This window comes from Pteropus medius, unplaced genomic scaffold (genome assembly GCF_902729225.1).
Source record: "Pteropus medius unplaced genomic scaffold, Ma_sr-lr_union100, whole genome shotgun sequence".
NCBI lineage: Eukaryota > Metazoa > Chordata > Mammalia > Chiroptera > Pteropodidae > Pteropus > Pteropus medius.
The window spans coordinates 22,838,163-22,860,132 of NW_024342467.1; the positions used below are offsets into that span (position 1 = coordinate 22,838,163).

The following is a 21,970-nucleotide window of genomic DNA, read 5'->3' on the forward strand; positions in this document are numbered from 1 at the left end:
AATTACATATATCCCAGAAATTCCCCTTCTGGGTAATTATCCAAAGAAATCTAAAACAGTATTTTGAAAAGCTATATGCACCCCTACATTCACCGCAGCATGATCTACAATAGTCAAGATGTGGAACCAAATTACGTGTCCGCTGACAGAAACACAGGTACAAACTAAGCGGTACATATGAACAATGGAATGTTATTCAGCCATAAAAAGAACGAAATCTTGCCATTTGTGACAATATAGATGGACCTAGAGGGTATTATGCTAAGTGAAATAAATTAGAGAAAGACATGATTTCACTCATACATGGAATCTGAAAAACAAGACGGAAACTCATAGATACAGAGAACAAATTGGTGCTCACCAGTTGGAGGAAGAATGTAAAAGGTAAGAAGGATGAAGAAGTAGAAATTATCAGTTATAATAATAGTCATGGGGATGTAAAGTACAGCATAGGGAATATAGTTAATAATACTGTAATTGGAGGAGGGGGAAAATAAAAATAAAATGTTTAAAAATATACAGATATAGTATGAAAAAATAAACTGGCATTTAAAAAAATAATAAAATAATACTGTAATAACTGTATGATGTCGAACAGGTACTAGACTTATTGGGTGATCACTTCTTAAAGTATATAAATGTCTAATCAGTATGTTTTACACATGAAACTAATACTACTAATACTGTGTGTCAACTCTAATTGAAAAATTGAAAAAATATAATACTGTCTATCAAAAAAAGTATAAAAATACACATACATATTCATAAATATAGGGAGTGGGAGGGGAAAAATAAGTAAATATAAATACATTTAAATATAAATACATGAGTAAATATAAAAAGGCAGAAAAATTAGAGTTAATTTCAGAAGATTTTACCCAGTGAACTATACAATTTAAACTTGAAATGCAAGACAAGAAGAACATGTGATGAAAGACTGTCACTGCCTCTGTGACACAGGAATTGTGCTTATGGGTCCACTTCCAAACAGTTTCATCCAAAAGGCCCCGCTTCTGACTGTATTTTGAAGGCATTTTTCCTTCTGAAGACACGCACACAAGGAGTCACGCGGTAATGAGAACCACTTCATCCTCCGACCCTGCCAAAGCAAAGGAGTCTCCAGGGTTACCAGCCTAGGACCATGGCCTTGAAACTTTTCTGACCATGTCCCACATTAAGAAATACATTCTAAATAGCAACCGAGGACTTGAGTACTCACTCATTCATGCACACACACACACGCACACGCACACACATGCTTACACAAATACCCTCACATTGCAGCAAATAAGAATTGAAAAAAAAAAAAAAAAGAATTGAAAGTTTCACAACACGACACTTATCTTTACTATATAACAGGCTGTAAACTGAGTCTGTTCTATGCCGCTGGACTACAATGGTGGTGGGAGAAACGAAGTCACGTGGGCGGACTCAGGATGTGCCTTTTGGGAGTTGAACTGACAGGACTGGAAACGGATGGGTGACGGTACATTCCAAAGTTCTCAAAAATGCTCATACTTCAACTCCTCAACTTTTGTTCAGCCCTACAAAGAAGTCCCTTCGGCACATCGATACTATGGGGTGATCTAGTCTTGATCTCTTTGCCACCACAATAAATAAACCACGCTTTCTCGGTCCAGTCTCTCTGCTGCTCTAAGCAGAACAAAAAACAGGAAGATTTTCCCCATTTACGCAGCCCTCAGGATATTTAAGTGACTGCAATCTTTTAGGTAGCCAGTGCGGGATATGATGCAGCACTGCGCGCTTGTGAAAACTTGACAATTTGAACTTAAAAATCCTTACCTTTTAACTTACCCACTTTAGGTCAAACAGGGGGAAAAAATGCTGACAATTCACATTACAACCAACCTGACGAGTCGACTATTTTAGGTAGTTATAAACTGGCTTTAAACACACAAATCTTTGCTTAAATATTAAGCCAAAATATATTTCAATGATCAGGTCAAACAGGTTCACACACCAGAGGATTTAGACTCAAAATAGGACAAATTCAAGTAGAAAAACAGGCTTCTCTGCATCTATGGCTCTCAGAATAAAAGCAGCAAACACATGACAGAATGAAAATATAAAAAGTGTTCTCATTGCCGCTCCTGTGCTCTGCTTGCCTGGACCCTCACTACACAGCCAGGGACACCTGCAGGCTACAGACTAGGCAAGCTCCCAAACCTCATAACACCACGGCTGTTCCAGTAGGAAGGTAGCGTGCGTGATTCCAGCGTAAATCAAGGGGGAAAAAAAGGCATTAACGTTAAGTTGCATTAAATTCAGATTCCCAGAATTTCGAGCCTCCCTTCGTTTCTAGTAAGCACGCTCCTACGTACCGCTACTCCACTGTGGCTCTCAAGAAGGAGCGTGATAACAGAGTCAGGGGCCCCAAGGCGGTCTACACCCAGCTGCGTGGCTGATCAACTCACTTCCAGTCCTCAGTTTCCTCAACTGTAAAAAAAAAAAAAGGTGTTAGAGTCCATTCCTAAGGTCCTTTCTATGCCCAACATTTTGTATTTCTACAAGTTTTTCAATTGTTTCTCCAGGACGTTAGCAGATGCTAAAATAAAGAAACACACTTAGACTGAGAGGAGATATGAAGTCACCTGTTAGGTTTCGGTCTTTGTGTGGAAAAATAAAAGAGACTGCTTTTATTAAATAACTAAGTAAAAAGAGAAAGCAAGAAGCTGGAACCCATGCGAATCATGTAAAAGAACATTTTAAATACAGGGAAAGACCTCAAGCCACGGCGACCAGGGCACTGCAGCCATCTGCCACACCACAAAGTCAGGACGAGCATTTCCGACTGAGATTTTCCAAGAGCATGTGGCGGGGTGCCAACCGGAAGGAGTGCAGATTCTTCCCCAAGCCAAGGGGAAAGTAAAAGCCACTTTGCAAACACGTAGTCGCTGCTCTGAGAGGCTCAGAAGTCTCAGTTCAGTCCCGTCCTACCTCAGTCGTGAGGGACGCCTATGCCTCTTTATAATAAAACACATTCAAAAGCTTCTAACACTAAAATACTAAAGAAACCACACATAAATGAAGACATAAACGGTCCATTTCTAGGTCAAGTCATATAAATAAAATGTTTAAAGTTCCGGGATATCCCCACTTTGGGAGAGTCAATGCATTTCCTTTTCTATGTAAGTTGCCAAAGAATCACTGGGATGATCTGGTCTTTTGTTCACCCCTTAAATATTTAAAACTTCCACCCTAATAAGCACCTAGTGTCTGCTTCCTCTGAGAAAATCTCCTTTAAGCAAGTACCATGTGGTTCTAAAATCACCCCTAGGAAAAAGGGAATGATTTTTATCAGTAACCCCATCCTTCCAGTAACCACGCAAGTCATTTAGGTTCAAAACATTGCGTGTGAGAAAATTACTGCTTAAATAGTAGGCGCATCGGGTCCATGGCTGAAGTGCTTAAACTAAAAGTATTTCTAAATAAGCGTTCAGATTTAGTTGGAATCATATTTGCCACCTGGCATAGGGCACCTTCGAGTGAAAGCTTCTTCAAGGCGCTGACCTCTACCACGTAACGACCTGCACTGTAAACGCCTCCCTTCCCGCGTGACTTGTGATTTGATCATGCGTGAATTCACCTCAGTTGCTCTTAAACTTGTTTATACTGTATCCTGTATAAAGTCACAAATCACTCATCCACAGCAACCAGCTGGATAAATACTCTCCAAGTCATCTTAATGATAAAAACTATTGAAAAATTGTGTGGGAGATTTGAGATAAGAGGGAAATAATAAATTACAAAGCAGTAGCTTATATAAAACGTAACCTTTCGATTACATAATGAGACTGCACAATTAGATAAGCAAATCAAGATTTTATTGATAAATTCAAACTATATATCAAACCATGCATATCAAAGGTATCTAAGGGCCGGGACCCAAGCAAATTCGACACTCAATTCCTGATGCACTCCATCCATAGTTATCGGTCCCCTACTATGTGTCTGTGAGCTATACACACGATGCAGGACCAGCCGGCCGTGGAAGAGGGCCCTCCTCCCCCATCCCCTCCCCCCAGCCCCACCCCCCACCCACGTGGGTGCTGTGCAGAAGCAGCGTCAGCAAAGAGGGAGAGTCTGTGGAAAGTAGGTGGGCTTCGAAACTAAAGGACCTCCGTTCAAGTCACGACTCAATCGTGTCCCTCTGGACAAACCACTTCATCTTGCGGAGCCACGAGTTCTTCACCCAAGAAAATGTCAGGTGTCTCAGAAGTTCAACGTCCACATGCGGTGGTGGTGGTGTTGTTTTTAAGCATTTGTACGAAGGAAAAAAAAAAACACCCATAAAACTAGCGTCTGTATACGTTATATGTAATGTATTAGAGAACAATGGCCAGATCATCAGTTAAAAAGTGTTTGTGCAGGTAGAGGCATTAGCCATTGTCTAAGGAGAGGACAAGCAATTGCAAATCAAAGCAGGTTAACAGACTTCAGGGTGTCCGTTACATACGATAAAACCAGTAAAGTCTATTTCCTAGGTAACGAGACCCCTAATTATATAGAGAGTGACAGTTTTATTCCGCTTTGAACCTAATCTTGTTTTAAGATTTCACTGCTCAGAGGCTATCATATTTCTACATATTAGCCAATTAACAAGAATTACAGAGCACCAACACCAGCACTGTCTTAGGTGTTTTGAGAGTTTTTTGTTGTTTTTTTTAAGGCAGAATAAAAGAAAACTAGGACTTAGACCATGGGAATTTGACCACGGGAAATCATTATAAATCATTGAGGGGAACAAAAAAAGAGCTGGAATTACAAGAAATAACTTCGTAAGAAAAGCTGGAAAAAATGAATTAGAATGGAGGTGGTGCATTTAAAAATGTTCACTATCGAATTCTCATGTTTCCACATGTTTACAAGTTTTCATTAATATGTTGGAAATAAAAGAAAGATAAATTACATTTGATAAATTTCTCCGACAAAGGAACACACTGATGACCGGGAGACGGGACATACATGATGAAAAGTGAGGGAAAAGCCTGGACCTAATAACTTTTTATTTTGCTTTGTTTTATTCCTTAGCAATATGGAAATCTTCACGACTTCCAATATCTTTGGAAACCATATGAAACCAAATCCACGACACTACCCGAGGCCTCTCTAAGAGCTGGTTCACGGCACCCTAATCCTATAAATTATCCTTATCTACTAACTCCATAGAGACATCATTTGACTATATTTACAACTAAGGCCCGATCTCAAATTTCAGCTATTAAAATGCCATATATTCTGCAAAAATAGTTTACCATAAAAATTAACAGGACAGTGAATAGCTTTTTATAGAATGAGAAAAATCCTATTAAATGATAACCGTTAGCAAGGAGAAGCTTGGTAAGCTTTAGACTGTAATAACCACAAAATTTGGATTTCAACACTGTACGCTATATTTTTTCCAATTTAATAGAAAAGCATAACGGCTGTCATTAAGTAAAGGCTAAAGGCAATGTGTATCTTACGCTAACAACGTGGTAACTTAAATATACGTGTAAATGAGACGACCGGGTACTTATCCACAACCCAAGCAAAGCAATTAGAGAACTTTGGACCATTCCGCCATAAACCAATTTATAGCCGAAGCAATAATATTTTCAGTTGGCAAAAGAACATATATTTTAGTACCAGAATATTTACTGAATAGCTTATTTAGCATTTAGGCTGCGTATAAAATGGGCTATTAAAAAAAAAAGTAAGAGAGCCTGTATACGGAAAAAGCATCCTTCTCCCTCCGCAAAAAAAAAAAAATCTCAAACCCCTTCAAAAATCAAAACTAAGAGATAGAAGTGAGACAAGGGAAATAAAAAGATGATATTGAGAACCTAAAAATAAGAAGAATGAAAAATACATACGGAGAATATTAGAAAGTGAGCATCAGGCAATAACCTGAGCAACGGGAAAATGTCCCCAGAACGACCACGTGACACGGCCACCGGAGGCCCCGGCTTTGCTCCTTACCTGCCTGGCTACCTTCTCTTTCGGCCAACTGTCTAACATGCTTCAACACTCATTTCTTCAACCCCACTTCGGCCTGGTTTATAAATGCTACAGGGTCTCATCGGGCCTCAACAGTAAGTGAAAGAGGCTATTTAAAAAAAAAAAAACAAAAAAACCATGATTTCGGGGTCCCATGAAAACTCTACCCTGCCCTCCACGCACCACGCCTCAGCTACGCTGCTTTCTTTCACAGACTACAAAAGCCTGTGAGCGAGTGTGAGGCATCCAATCAAAACTGTATGAAGAGATCAAGAGCAAAAACCTGGTTTTTCCTTTGATCAGGGTTGGGAATAGGAAGTAGAAAGGTTTCTAAAGTAACCGAGGCCACCAGACCTTCGAGGGACAAAGATGGGAAAGCAAAGTCCCAAAAAGGTGCGACTGGGAAGTACGATGCGCCCAGCAAACACACGGCCAGTGCAGAGACTATTGCTCTTAAAGGAGTGATAAATTAGCAGCACAGGCTCTCAGAGCAGAGAAACACATGAGGGCTCTGATTAGTCTGTCAAAAATTAACCCTGTCCAAACGACAGTGGGACATTCTGGAAGGCTGCCCACAGCCCACCGTGTCCACGGGAGCTCGGGCGGCAGTGACGCAGGCTCGGCCCTGGATAAAGATGCATGTCGGATGAGAAGATGAGCCTGATTTACAGGAAAGCAACAGGAACCAGTGACCTTGGAGTGAGTGGCTATGGTGCCAGTGCCCCTGGCACACACACTTATTGAAATGGAAACAAAGTCCAGGTTGGCAACATGTTTTTTTTTTCTTTAAAAAAAAATAAGGCAGCCAAGGAGATCAGAGTACAGAGAGGCTCCTCCCAGAGACTAAGGCGGGCGGCCCAGAGCACTCTGTGAGCCCAAGACCCGGGGTACAGAGAGGGGCACAGAGAGTCTGGGGCACAGAGTCCTGAGGTGCAGAGAGTCCGGGCGCCAAAGAGCCCGCGGTGAGCTCTGCAGCGTGAGGAGCTGCCACCATTAGGTTGCTCCCCACAGAAACCCTGGCTTGCCTACTTGCTGCTGTATCAGAAGATTCTGTTTCAGATACCTGTGAGATTTCATCAACGTACAACGCCCTAAAGTTATGCAGCATCTGCCAATCAAAGATTTACAATTACTCGTGGAAGTATGAAATCATATTTTTTTTTAAATTTCTTTTTAATGCTGTAAGCAGACATCAGCAATGAAATGCAATGATCCCTACTGTATAATTCCAAAGATGTCTCGGAAGTTGGGGAAATAAAGCAACTTAAAATGTCCCCAGATAATTATTATTTCGCATATCCGTTTTCAGACACTTGGCCAGTAAGAGACAATGGCTGTCGAATCCAGTAGAGCACAGCATTATGTGACATTCCATCAGTTTGACGCGACTCTTTAAACGAATCGCTGTATCAGGAGGTGTGACCTTCGCGTAGAAGCGGTCATCTAGATGAATGGAACGAAGGGGAAATAAAACGATTCGTATTTTAAATATTCCCACACGTTCACTGACAGGCCCCCCTTCAAAACGAGAAGCCGAATGTCCATCCTGATAAGGGCGGGCTGGGCTCAGGGGCACGCTGCGAGCCAACGGGATGTGGCCTAAGTGATGCGAGGTGGCTTCTGAGGCTCGCTGCAGAAAGGACAGCTTCCTCCTCGCTCTCTCTCCTGGGTCGCCACTTCCAGGCGAGGCAGCACCGTGCCAGGACAAGGACCAGCCCTGGCAGAGGCCCCCCCTTATGGAAAGGAACTGAGGCCTCCGTCTCTGCCTCCCAGTAGCCAGCACCTCCTAGGCCGCCTTGTGAGTAAGCCGCCTGCAAGGCACAGCCTGCCACCTCTGCGACGCCTTCAGAGGACTGTGGCCTGGGTTGAAACCCTAAATCCAACCCTAAGAGAGACCCTAAACCACAACTGGGTTGAAACCCTAAATCCAACCCTAAGAGAGACCCTAAACCAGAGGCTGAGCTGCTCCCGCATTTCTGACCCATGGGAACTGTGAGAGACAATAAGCCAATGAATTTTGGGGATAATTTATTTCGCATAAACAAGTAATAAAATGGCAAACCCAGAAAAGATCCAAAGACAGAAGAAACCCTGGTGTACGATAAAGACATTAACACTGTGGGAGGTGGGGGGGGTGGGGAGGCGTGAAATGTACGATGATTTTAAAATAACTAGCCACAATTCGGAGGGGAAAAAAGATTCTTCGGGAATGCAAACATGGCATGAATCGAGACATGCCTAGGCTATTCTGAGTAAAACCCAAAGAGGTAGAGAAATATTCCATAAGATAAAAAAGAAAAGAAAATGAAAGATGAAACTGTTTTACTTTGGCAACAGCTTCTAATGAAAGATTTGAAACAGAACAAAACAATCTCAATATTCTTGATTTATACCACACATAAAGAAGAAATGGTCCTTCCCCATTTGACACTTAAAACCTAAACAAGACAGAGAATCGAACCGGCATGAACCATGCTGCGTGGAGGAGGGGCTGACCCAGTTAATGGGGGCGGGGCCGAGGTTTGCTCCTTCCCAATACAGTCTCATGCTCTACAGAATGAGCTAGCCGGGCGCATCCCCCTTGCCAGTGTAAGACTTCTGGACGCAGGCAGTTCAAACTGAGCCTACACTGCCCACCACTGCGATTCACACATTGGCTTTCCTTTTTTTTAAACCGCTTTACTGTGGTATGACTGACATATGAAAAGCCTGTGCACCACGTGATGTTTGATGTTTGAAGATAAGTGTACACGCATGAAACGATCACCACAATCAAAGCCGTGAGCTACCCGTCACCTCCGAAAGTTTCCTCCCGCCCTCTTTTAATCCCATAACTTTTGAAAATAGTGTTTAATTCTATAGCCTCAGCCGGGGGCGGGGGGAAGCAGTTCTGTTTTAGATACACTGTAGGACTGAGCCGATGAGTAAAAGAGTCTGCTGGGAGCCACAGTGGAAAACGGGCGGACGCCAAGGGGAGAGTCGAGGAAGAACCTCCTGGAGACCGGAGAGCAAAGACGCCCCGGCAGTGACGAGTGTGTCTAGAGCCTGGATCTTAGGTTCTAGCGCTGTTCTTCACAAGGGCCCAGGCTCTTTGGAGAAAGGCTTCAGTCCAGGGCTGGGACACGGAGGGTGGACCATGAGCCCGGAGCAGCTTGCTACGCCGCCAAGTGAAGAAATTCTCAGAAGAATGATGAAAGCACATCAAAAGGACACGAGCCCATTTGAAGGTGTTCTTACCAGCAAAATATGTGGAAATTTGGTCGCCTGAATAATTAACATCAGTAATGATTATAAAGCATGGAAAAATACCTTAGGATTTGCTCAGTTTCTGAAAGTGGGTAATATTAAAGAATGGGGATTTATACTCAAAAGGTAAGGTAGGTAATGCTGATTTGATTTAGTGTAATACCATGAAAGTATTTTATCAACTGATGCTTAGTAACCTGCAAAATATTATTTTCAGACAAGTTTCTTTGGAGATGATTCTCAGGTGTTATGTTAAAAACGAAGCTCCCTTGCAGGTACAATTTTTTTTTTTTCAATTCGTCAAGTATCCTTCCACATAATTTCCAAAGCATAATTGTTGAGCTGAGTAAATAAAGCTTTCCACTATTCTTTGATTATTATATCTGTATATCCAATTGTTAAATAAATTTGGGATCAAGTAAGAAAATGGCAAGTTTGTGAATTCAAACTATTCAAAAGGTACAACGTTTTAATTATCGTCAGTCCCAGTAGACAGTGGTTGGGCCCCTGTGGGTTTGTCAGCAGAAGCCGATGTTGAATATAGGTTGGTCTAAAGGGTGCTGGGAGGAGCAGACTAACAATTACCAAAAAGAGAATTGAGTTGGCATCTCTTCCTTCAGTATTTATTCCTTTTTAGGTCAATAAACACTTACTGAGTACCTGCTACTGCCAGGCATCATAGCAGTTTCTATACTGCAAGAATGAAGACATATCCGTGTATCTATATAGATACTGAACATTAAACATGGTCCTTCTGAATTACTCTAGCCTTGTGCTAAGGTTAAGAAGGCCATAAAAATAACATGAAGACAGATTTTACTGAAGAGAGAGGCCACTGCGGATGTTATGGAAAGACAAACTGCACAGAATTCTACATTGTCTGGTCACAGAAAGACTCTGTCATCCAAACAGCTGCCCCAAGGTCCAGGTGGCAGTTAGCCAAAGTGCCCTCTCCTGAGAAAATACAAATCACAACTGCTTCCGGCTTGAAATCTGCCAGTAATTCCCCATTTCCTAGAGCGTGATATCGAGCTCCTTAGATTTAGCATGCACAGCTACGTAGAGTCAGGTCCAGTTCCGTCCCTAGTCTCATCGTATCCGCTCTCGCATTAGCATATCACGCTCCAGCCAAACCCAGCTACGTGCGCTTCCTGGAACACGTCATGCTTCTCCTCGTCTCTGGGGCCTCATTCACCCTCTTCCGGTCTTCACCACTCTTCCATCTTTCTTTGTCTTGGCCAACTCATTCATGCCTCAGGTTTGCTTAGCGGTCACTCCACAGGGAAGTCCACCCTGACTCGCCCAGTCGCAATTGGATGCCCCTCCTACGAGTTCCCGTAGAATCCTACGCTTCCTCTAGCAGAGCATTTATGACACCGGATTTTCTCATCCTGTATCACTGCCAAAAACTTAGTGCTAAAAATAATTTTCGTTTTGCCTATCTTCCTGTCCGTGTAAACGTGGTACATTATATTCAGCATGTAGGATGCTGCGGAAGCTCGGACAGGGAAAGGCGCTGCCCAGCACACGTGTGAGCAGGTGCACGCACGTCTCTGGCTACCTCCATCTCTCACCTGACGCTTTCACTTGGCAGACGAAGACCTTTATGATGAAAGTGGTTTTTTAAAAAATTATATATACATATATATATATATACACACACACACCTATATATAATATATGTATATAGGTAGATAGATAGATATTGAACTTCATATTGAACTTCAAGATGTTGATCTTGGGGGTGCTTTTTTCTTCAATAAATCACAGTGCAGCACTCTGTCTAAAGACAGTAAAGATGCATAGGGAGAATCGAGTGATTTTTTCATAACCCGTTCAACTATTAGGCATTAGAACTTTTTAATTAACTGCTAACTTTTTGGAAGTGTTCAGCTTGTTTCTCCTTAAAAGTGATGTTTTTCAACCTGCACCCCGATCCCTGGGAGGCCACAGGGCCAAGGGCGTTGGCGCTGAGGCAGCAGAGCCCTGAGCCCCGACTCCCTGCTTCCGTCAGAGCCACTCTGCTGTTATCTGTTATTGCTTTTTTCCTTAATAATAGAATTTCTAAAAGGATTTTTCTTGAATCAGAGTTCACTATATTAAAATAAGAAGAACAAACAAAAAGGTTAAAAAAAACACTGCCTTAAAGAATCAGTGGAGTATGGAGGCTCGCGCTATATAATTCGAGCCCTAATGTCTTTCATATTTCTTGTTTAGATTAAATTCATCTCAGTCAGGTTTATAGCCCTTATTTGTGCTAAAATGAGAAATGCCATTTGAATGCAGAAATATCCAGGTGGAGAGAAAACAGCGCGGGTTTTGAGACGTATAGTTATATTCCAATGCAGCAGTTTCTAAATTTAGCGTGTAATGTTTAATGGCATTATTTACATACCAATCTTCGAGTTAACGGTTCGTAACGGAGACTACCAAAATAAGCTAATCGAACCGCAGAAGAGCCCGCTGCCGCTATGTTTTATGTACTGTAAACAAATATCTCACTTCAATCATTTTTTAGTAAAAAAAAAAAAAAAAAAATCACCTTAAATGGAAAAATTCACCCAACTCACATTTAATTAGCTATTTTAGCTACTTGCCAGTGAAGAAACAAAAAGGAAACGGGGTAACCGAAACCAGGGGGTGCTCATCACCCAGCATCTAGAAGCCCAGTGGAGACAGTTCCATCTGCTGGCGAACACGCCAAGGAGGGATAAGCAGAAACGGGGTTCCCTCCAACAGAATCCTCCGGCCGTCCTACGCACGACGCACCACGGCGCTGGCACTGTGCAACACCTGCAACCCTCTCCTAGCTCTAGAACTTAAGTCAGGTGAAGCCGAAACTGTATAATTATTCATACGATCTGCAGAGCGGGGAAGCAGCCAGCTGGAAGATGCCACTGCGGGTTTCCAACGCCTGACACTCGAACCCACAGTGGCATCTTCCAGCTCCAAACCCCTCTGGCATGGACCGGCCACAGCCTCGCTGGGCACCAGTGCTGTCAGTTACCTTGTCATGGCCGAGGCCCTTCCCCCAGCTAGACTGTAGGTCCCTAAAGGGAACAACCATGTCCCACTGGTCTCCGTATCCTAAAGGTCTTGGAATTTAGCTACACATCTGCAGGTGATAATTGTTCCTTGACAGCCTGTTCCACTTCAGACGTGGTTTACATTAACACCTGCTTGCAATGTTCACGGAGAGAGAGGATGGCATGGTTGTGTCAGACACCCCATTCCGCGAGATGCCAGCCAGGACCGTACGGGAGAAACTGAGTAGCCAGAGCAGGCCACTCTGCGCCCTCCCCGCCCAACGCGCCCGATGGCACCGCCATGCCTGTGCCATTCCCAAAGACCCACCCGCCCGCACCGTTTAGCATTGTGCCCTATGTACTCCTGCCACTCCGTCGAAACGAGGAATCGGAAAGCTTGGGTTCAAGTCCTACTACGCCAGTGACGGGAAATTCGTTTCATCCGTCTGAGCGGACGACCGCTGAGGTTCCTCGCCGCAACTCTGAGTCTAACCTCCGGCCCTGATGGTTCGCATCAGAAACCCACGGAATGGCACCTTCCCCCCACAACTGGACTCCTCTGCCTTCCACGACATGTCCCATGCCATCTTCATCACCTCTGCTCCGAGACCACTCCTGACTCCGGCTGCCAGGGTAACATACTCAATGACACGTTCCAATTTCTTGTCTGATCTTTGCTTCGAACCTGTGTGCATTTAGCAAACACACGCTTGGGAAAACTTCTAATACATTCCTGCTTTCGGCATCAAAAAAAAGAACCCCATTTGGAAATAAGCAGCAGTAATAATAAATAAAACTAAATTATGTTCATACTGGTCACCAAAAGGTTGTTTTCGACTTAATCAACAGCTCAGTGGCCCTGAGAATAATTCCCTGATCTTTTCGATTTTGTAAGAAACTTATTTTTATTGTCTCATCAACATCAAATGATATTAGGGAACATCACAATGGTAGTTACAGTAAATGGCTTAAAAAGAAAATCCAGTAACAATTTCAATAGATTTTAGGGAATATATGAGCGAGATAAAAATATATGAGCCATACAGAAGTTCAAAGCAACTTAAATTAATATCTATCAGTTCTGAATAATGAAGCTTTTTAGAACCTAATGTAGCTTTGTTCTGCAAAATGACTAAGCATATCGCCCAAGGACCTTTCCCTCGCTCATTTATCCAATTAATTAAAAAAGAAAGGCAGCAACTGCACCTTTTCATACATGTCTAGCAAAAAGAACCATCATAGAATCGCAGATGAGGGGGCAGCTTTAGAAGTGACATGTACATAACGATCTTCCAGGAAATATTTAAAATGCTATTTCCCCTTGGCCAAAATCACGGCCATATTTTGCTACATTTGGGGTGTTAACTTCAGTACAAATATTAAAGTTACATAAAATTTTATGAGTAACAGTCTCTTTTTAAAGAGACTGATGGGCCACTCAAAAAATCAATCAAAAAAAGTACTCTTCCGCAAATTATCAAATCTATAAACTCTGAAAATAGCATGAACTGGGGGGAAAAAAAGAAGAACATGTGTAAAAAACAACTGTATTGTGAAACTAATAAAATATCAAGTTCGGTCTAGTAAAGAATATCCATTTTGTATGGTCAAAATTATTATACCACTATCTCAATATTACAATAAAACTATTATTCTAATTACCTTAACTAACCCCTACATTAACCTTATTTTTATTCCATTTTAAACGGCATAAACAGATAAGAGTATGTGAGTCATCCTCCCAATCTCACACAGTTCGTAGTAGCAGAGCTGAGTCCAGAGGGTCTGACCCCGTGGTCCGTGCACGCGAGCACTGCGCTCCACGGCCTCCCAGTGTCCATCACCAGTCCCAATAAACAGAGCAGGAAGAGTTCCTGATTTCGTAAGTGCTACTACGGCATGCGGATGCAACGCTCAGAGGGTGTTCTGAGTACTCGATTAACTCCACCCGCTACAGATGAGCTCAACGCTCAAGTCTCGTGAATGTCTAGTAAATTTTCGAATGGGCAAGGGGCACGAAAGGAAGAAAAGCACGAATCTACAAGATCGATTAACAGAAAAATGTGATCAGAGTCGTCGTCGTATACCTGTACTATCCTGCTGTCCCCGGCCCTCTGCACTGCCTCTTAGAATCTGAAGGTTCGCTGCCAAACAAAAGGGAGCCACGCGACGTGTGTGTTCCAGAACCCTGGGCCCTTCTGCAACGCCCCTCCCACGCGGATCGCCGGGTCTTTGAACACGCAGAGGGGAGCTAAGCCACCTCGACTGCATGTACAACGTGTAGACCTGGAAATGCCACCAAATCGGCGTGGCCTTTCAAGTGTAACACTTTCTACAGTCATTTAGTTAATACTAGAAAAACATTTTACAGTATTATAAGCATAAGCTTCACATGTGATATTTTCAGCAAATAGAAAAGACGGAACTACTTAAAAATCAACCTCATTTTTAAGACAAAAACGGCAATTAATCTTAAACTACTACTCTTAGTTATGTTATCTATGAAACGTCCGTAACCATTCTAGTATGCCCTACTTTTCAAATACGAACTGATGTCTCCCTACCCGTCACCTCCCGCAATTTGGTAGAACCCACTGGCGTGGCTGATTCTCCCCCCAGTTCACCCATATTGGTTTTCTGGAGAACAAAACAAGTGTGCCACAGAGGCTGACAAAGGCCCGCCCCACCCACCACCAACCCCAAGGCGCTGTTCCCAGCCCTGTGCCTCCTAACCAGCCAGACCTCTCGGTCCGAGACACTGCAAGCCAAGGTAGTAATTAGGTAGCCGATATCATCTCAAAGGTCAGTTTTGTATGAGGGCAAATGTAGTCTTCTATTTTCAGATTCAATCATATATTAAATATGATCTGAAAGTAAAAGATATGCAAATCAATGCAAAGAAGATGGCGAACTTTCCCCAACAGAGAATCACACTTCAGATAAATCGCCGCTCCCAATTTTTTTTATCCCATGATCTAGTAGCGATCAATGAGACTATAATCTTTCCCTTTGACTTCTTTGACGAAGTATTTTCAATAGAAGCCGATCAGAAAATACTTTTTTCTCAGACTTTTTTCCCCTGCATCTCTCCCAGCAGAAGAGAAAAAATTCACAGGACAAATGGCTTCGAAATCCCCCAGGCTCCTTTGTGCAAGCCTGCTGCCTTTAAGCCCTGAGGATGAGGAGGAAAAAGAGATGGCGGAAACAAACTGAGAGACCCAACATCTAGCTGATGGACAAATTCTGTCTAAAACAGGCTGTGGTCCCTATCAACTCTGAGTTCAGCTCCCATCTCTTTAATGCAAAGCACGAAACAGCACGGTTACGGCACCGCAGAGACAGAACAGTGGAACGTGGACGAGGCGACCCAATGAGATACCTCACCTGGCACCGAGAAAATGCGTAAGCCCAGTGAATGTATAACGTCCTGACTCGCTTCAGGAAAAACTTTGGAACACAGTGTCTTTAGTCTTCTGGGTACTAAACACATTCTGCTCCACTGACTGGAAGAAATCTTAGGAAAAGATGCCCTCGGGCAGAGAGCGGACGGACCGCGCTTACAGTCACAGAGAAGCAAGCAAGACGAGAAAGCGTGTGGGGAAGGAAGGCTGACATACGACATACACAAAAAGGATGTGCGTTGGCTTTTTACGGGGGGAGGAACGTAAGGGGCAACACGAGGGATGAAACAGCGAACAGCAGGAGGGACAGAGGAGCCTTGAGGGTGGTCGACACCCCAAACGAGACGGGAGGGAGACGAACTCAAGTGGGAAAAAGACAAAACCCCAGCCCTCTCCCTTACTGAGGGAGACACAACGGGATCCGACGCCAGAAACGACAGTGCCTTCATCGAATTCGGGAACACGCGCACACGCACACGCACACAAACGCATGCACGCACACGCACACGTATACACACACGCACACACACGCACGCATGACCTCAGAGCAAAGGCACGTTATTTTACAATATTAGGGAAAAATCAAGAAGAAAACGGCCATGCCTGCTGGTTAGCTCTACCTACAGAAGTTTCCAGCAAACTCCATGAGACCCCTCTTTTGACCGCATCTTAATTTCCCAGGCTCAACCCAGAGCAAAAATGGCATATTCAGACAGAATTCATAGCATCGTGCCTGACAGCTCACGGCCACTACAGCAAAGCAAAGGCTCACCCTGCAAAATGATGAGTTAAGGGGCCCGCAGACCCTCTGCAGGCTCCCGGGTCATCTCCTCGCCTCCAACGCTACGCTACGGCCTTTCTAGAATGTAGGCCATGCTACTACTCCGTTCACAGAACGTCATGACCAGACAGTGACGAAGTCCAAATTCTGTGGCTCAAAGACACGTTGGGCCTAGCCCGGTTCTTTGCCAGCATCGCCCTGCTCTGTCTGCGACCATACCGCTCACCCTCCCCCCGACGCCTTTGCTGGTGCCACCCACCCCTCCCTACCCCATAAACGCCGCATTCTAAAACCAGCTCGAAATACCTCCTCCTGTTCAGTGAAGTCAGAGGCAATCCTCTATCCACGGCCCACCTGGTGTCACTCCAAAGCTTTGTTTATACCTCGTTTTGGACACTTAGATTATGAATCATAGCCATTTATGTACATATTCATCTCCTGTATTTCTACCACGGGGTTCTTTCTTGGGGAGTGGAAGGGTGGGGGATTATGTCATCTTTTTTTTTTGTAAAATACACAGTATAAAATTTACCATCTTAACCATTTTTAACTACACAGTCCAGCAGTGATTAGTATATTCGCATCATTGTGCAACCAATACCCAGAACTCATCTTGCACAAGTGCAACTTTTAACCCATTAAACAACATCCCTCCCCTCACCCCACACACCCAGGCCCTGGCCCCCATCATTCTACTTTCCCTCCCTATGAATCTGAATACTTGAGGCACCGCATGTAAATGGAATCGTACAGCATCCGCCTTCTTGCAACCGGTTTATTTTGCTGAGCATAATGCCCTCAGTGTTCATGTAATAGCATGGGTCCGAATGTCCTTCCCTTTTAAGGCTGAATAGTATTCCATTGTATGCATACACCACATTTTGTTTATCCATCATCTGTCCACGGACGCTTGGGTTGCTCCCCTCTTTGGGGTGTTGTGAATAATGCTGCTTTGAACATGGGTCTCCGGGACCCTGCTTTCAACTCTCTGGGGTATGTACCCAGTCGTGGAATTGCTGGATCATACGGTAATTCTAGTCTGAATTTTTTGAGGAACTGCTAAACTCGTTTCCAGAGGGCCTGTGCCATTTTACATTCTCACCGAGCATGCCCGAGGGTTCCGATTTCTCCACATCCTTGTCACCACTTGCTACTTTCTGTTTGATGAGTGACAGCCATCCTAATGAGTGTGAGGTAGAGGTTTTGATTTGCAGTTCCCTAATGATTAGTGATGTTGAGCATATTTTCGAGTGCTTGTCTGCCATCTGTCTTATCTTCTTTGGAGAAATGTCCATGCAAGTCCTTTCCTCATTTTTTAACTGGATTGTTTGCTTTTTATTGCTGAGCAACAGAGGTTCTGATATACTCTGGATGTTAGCCCCTTATCAGATATACGAAACAGAGTTCCTTTTGAATATTTTTCTATTTCCTAATTCTTTCAGTGTTGGCTATATGCAAAAATATAGAGAAATATATTTTGAGTTGAATGTTTCTTCCTTTTTAAATTGGTGTAACAAAAAATTCAAAAGATCTAAAAAGGGGTATAAGTCTGAAAAAAATCTAAAATTTTTTTCTGCTTGTGTGCTTGGCACAATAAGCAGAAAAATAAGTCTAAAAATAAGTCTAAAAAAATCTAAAAAATCTAAAAAGGGAAAATAAGTCTGCCTCCCTTCTCTGTTCTCCAGCCACCAAGATCTAATCCCCAGAGGCGTTTTCTATTTTTTTTAAATAATTCCCTCCAGAGATATTCTGTGCCTATACAAGAAAATACGTATCTTTATTTACTCTTCTCCAAGTAACAGCCTACGCAGACCCACCATTCTGACCTCCACTTCAGGATATACAAACTGCCTCATTCTGTTAAACTACTCAGTATTCCACTGTATGTACCGTGACTTACGGAGTCCCCTAAGGATGGGCATTTAAGTTGTTTCTAATTGCTGCTGAGAATATCCTTAAGCATATATTATTTCAAACAGGCACAAGATCTGCAGGAAAACTTCTAGTAGAGGAGTCAAATGATATGTGTATTTTGTTTTGATAACTATTTTCAAATTGGGCCCAAGGAAAACTTCGAAACTTCACATTCGCGTTAGTAGTGATGATACTGCCTGTTTCCCTGTACCCTCAAAGACACATTGTCTTCAAAATGTTTCTTTGCCACTTCCATGGGTTTAAAAAATAAAAGTGTATCTCACTGAACTTTTATTTTGAATCTCTCTTCTTATGAACTGTCTATTTCACATGGTTGTCCATTGTTCTATTTGTAATGTTTGTCTTTTTCCAATGAGTTGGTGTCCTTTACATGTTTATGAAAACAGCCCATTTTCTACAATATAAAATGCAAATCTTTTTCTTAGTTTGTCTTTGCCTTTCAATATACTTTTTTTATTTGATTCAGTTTCTGACAATACAGAATTTTCACATAGTCAAGTTTCATCACTCTTTTATTGAATGGTTTCTGAACATCTCTTACTTTCTATTTCCACAATTATCACAGTGAAAACCCTCACTACCAGGCAAGAAAATTACAATTCCCCAATTGGTCTACTTCTCATCAACCTCTCTACCTTCCAACTCATCCCATACACTTGTCAGATTAATCTTCTTAAAACACAGTTTGCCCGAGTCCCCCAAAATCCTTCAAAAATCCTTCGGTTATCCCCTCTCCACTATTTATAGACTACTAACTCTAATATTTAGTTCATCCACCATCTAACCCCAATTTTTATGTCCCACGGCCCCTTATTGTAGCTAAATAGTTTCTCACTGGTCCTAAATTTAGGGTCGAGCTTGCTTCCACTGTCTTTGTTCAAACTATATTTGATATTTTGAAAGTTCTTCAGTTCAAGTTGATCTCTCTGCTCTTCCCCAACCACTCAAAATCATAGTGATTCAACAAGTATATAGTAAGAGTCAACTACATAATACACAGGTAGACAAATCAGTATATCTAATGAATTTCGTGCTGGGGGAGCTCACAGCAGGGCGAGTCGACCTAGAATGGACAACAGTCTCTAAACCTTTAAGCTGCACTAGAAATTATGGAGGTATGACCCAGACTTCAAAAAACAAACAGAGGCCAAGGTAAACAAGAACTGTCTTGTTTACACTGTCTGTAAGTTAGTTGGAATGGAGTGTAGGGTACTAAGGCGGGAGTAAAAAGAAAAATGCTACAGATGTAAACAGGGTCTTTTAGGCCAATTTAAGCAGGTTTTTACCTTATCCCAAGGGCAAATGCAATCCACAAACACCTTAGGCAGGGGAGTGAGCTAGTCTAACAATCACTGACTACAGCCCAGAGTTTCGCCAGCATCTAAGCGTCCAGAACTAAAACTGATTCAAATATCAAACATAATTTTACTTATCCAATAAATCAGCTTTAAAAGGTTATGGAACAGAATGCTTCAGAAAGATGGGATAAGGTGATGTGCTGCTCTGCTTCTCTGCCTAAGGGCTGAAAATGATTATGATGTCTAGTCAACTCTAACCAAGCAGACAGTCGGACTGAGTTAAAGATGAGAACTCGGTGGTAAAAGGTGAAGCTAATGCTCCCCATGTAGTTTCCATTTATGTAAAATCCAAGACAGATGAACTGGCCCTCAAATGTTGCCATTTACTCAACAACTTCTGCTCTCTGTTGCACGAAAAACAAACTGTTCCATCTCTTTTTTACCCTTTCAAAATCTGGGGTAAAATGTCCAGGAAGGTTTTATGAAATGGAAGGGTGACTGAATTTCCCCACATTCAGCCTGGGTAGGCAGTGAGAGCCCAGTTGCAGAAAGGGACTATTATCCATCCCGTCACCCGGTTCGGTTCTCTAGGCTGACATTCTCTGTGGTTGTTACAGAGAGGTTGTTACAAACACATTCAAAAGCTGTTCTACTATGGCCTTCTCTAGAACGGTCGGTAAATGTGCTTCTTCCCATTCCCAACATCATAAGTCAGATGACACCGAACGGGAGGTGACTCTTCCTGTCCAGCGGTGACATCTCCTTTTGGACTCCCCATGTCTACCACAGGGGCTCGTGCTGGAACGGCCACGCCCACGTCCTGGCCATAAGATCGTCCAACTTTCTGTCTTTGGCGACATGATGTATTTTGAAGGTAAAAGGAGGAAGTGACTACAAAAAGCTGTGATTGCAATTTAATAAAGATGTCAATTGTACTGACAGAAAATGACGACTATTATTTCGAAGAAAGCACTGTCGCGCATTCTCAAACTCGGAAGTGTAAAGTCTTCTATAATTTTAATTCATTAGTATGTCACTGACCATTCCTCTTTCTAACTATTTTAAACTATAGGGACATTTTGACTGAAACTAAAATTATATTTAATATATCGCCTGCCACAGGATTTCAACTACTTTTATTCTCTTCCCCCAGAATCTTCCTAACTCTACCTTGTCTCTAACTCTGTACAGAATCTGGCAGTATAATTCATGCTTCTGGAAGGAGGACTAACATCTCAATCTGACAACCAGATAATAAATATGATTTGGAGCCAAGCACGCAAGCAGAATATTCCCAAGGGTACACCTTTCATGAGGAGACACGGGCAGGCTTATTCGATGAGACATATTCGGATAAAAAACAGTCACTTTTTCCCAGACACAGCTAAATAATGCTTTCCGCAGCACGGCAGGTCCGCGAGCGACATTTTACTCCACACCGTTTCGTCATGACGTCGATGAGATGCTGTGGAAACATCACTCTCGTTGGTCTCGGCCTTTGATAAAGGGGGTTTTGTTATACATCATTTCGACGCAGTTCCAAGAACCTGTGATGGTGAGAACTCACCGCATCGCCTTCTTAACCCCAAATCATTATTTCCCTTTATCACGAACCCAAAATAAAATCACAGAGGGAAAGCTGGTAACTAGGTAGAGCTCATGAACCAAGGAATTCCTTACCTGCCTTCGTAATGAGTTAATGTACACAGGAGTCTTACGAACAGCTCATACGGCCCTCAAAACATACCTCTGGAATACATATTATCTCAGTTTTCCCAAAAGTTTGGAGGCACGAGGTTCACGGTCACATAGCGGATAACAGAGCTGGTATGCGAGTAAAACATTCCACGTTCTCTTCACTATACAGCACCACCTTAATGTCTAGAAGTTTACAATTAATGCCCATTTTTAAAATAAATAAGCTTTAAAATAAAGGTTGCAATGCAATGTTTAGAGTAACAGCATCACACAATCATATGCCCCAGATATGCCTCAAACTATTCATCTTCTAAGCTGTCATAACTCATGTATGTGTTCAGACTACAGTTCTCTTACACGATAGCGAAAAAAAAAATACAAGCTGGTTAGTTTCTAAAGTACCTCAGATGACCCTGGCATAAAAACGATACTAATTATTATTTAATAAAGCTTAGTTATATTTAGTATTTAAATCTGACACTAATAAAACTCTTATTAAACAAATAAGCTCTTGGAAGAATATCAAAATGCTTTGTAAATAATCTGCTATACCAGGCAAACTAAAAATTAAGGGGAAATGCTACA

The 21,970-nt window shown here is 42.5% G+C and overlaps 1 protein-coding gene across 8 annotated transcripts in view; it reads right to left on the bottom strand.

Moving 5' to 3' along the window:
• IMMP2L (inner mitochondrial membrane peptidase subunit 2) overlaps nucleotides 1–21,970 on the bottom strand; it is a 694,672-nt gene that overhangs the window by 663,989 nt on the left and 8,713 nt on the right. For 7 of the 8 annotated variants that reach the window (XM_039862778.1, XM_039862775.1, XM_039862776.1 and 4 more), the window contains one exon: nucleotides 2,343–2,457. The exons of the other annotated variant lie outside the window; for it this stretch is intronic. The gene's annotated coding sequence lies outside the window, so the exon portion shown is untranslated. The remainder of the gene's footprint in view (nucleotides 1–2,342; nucleotides 2,458–21,970) is intronic. 8 annotated transcript variants of the gene reach the window in all.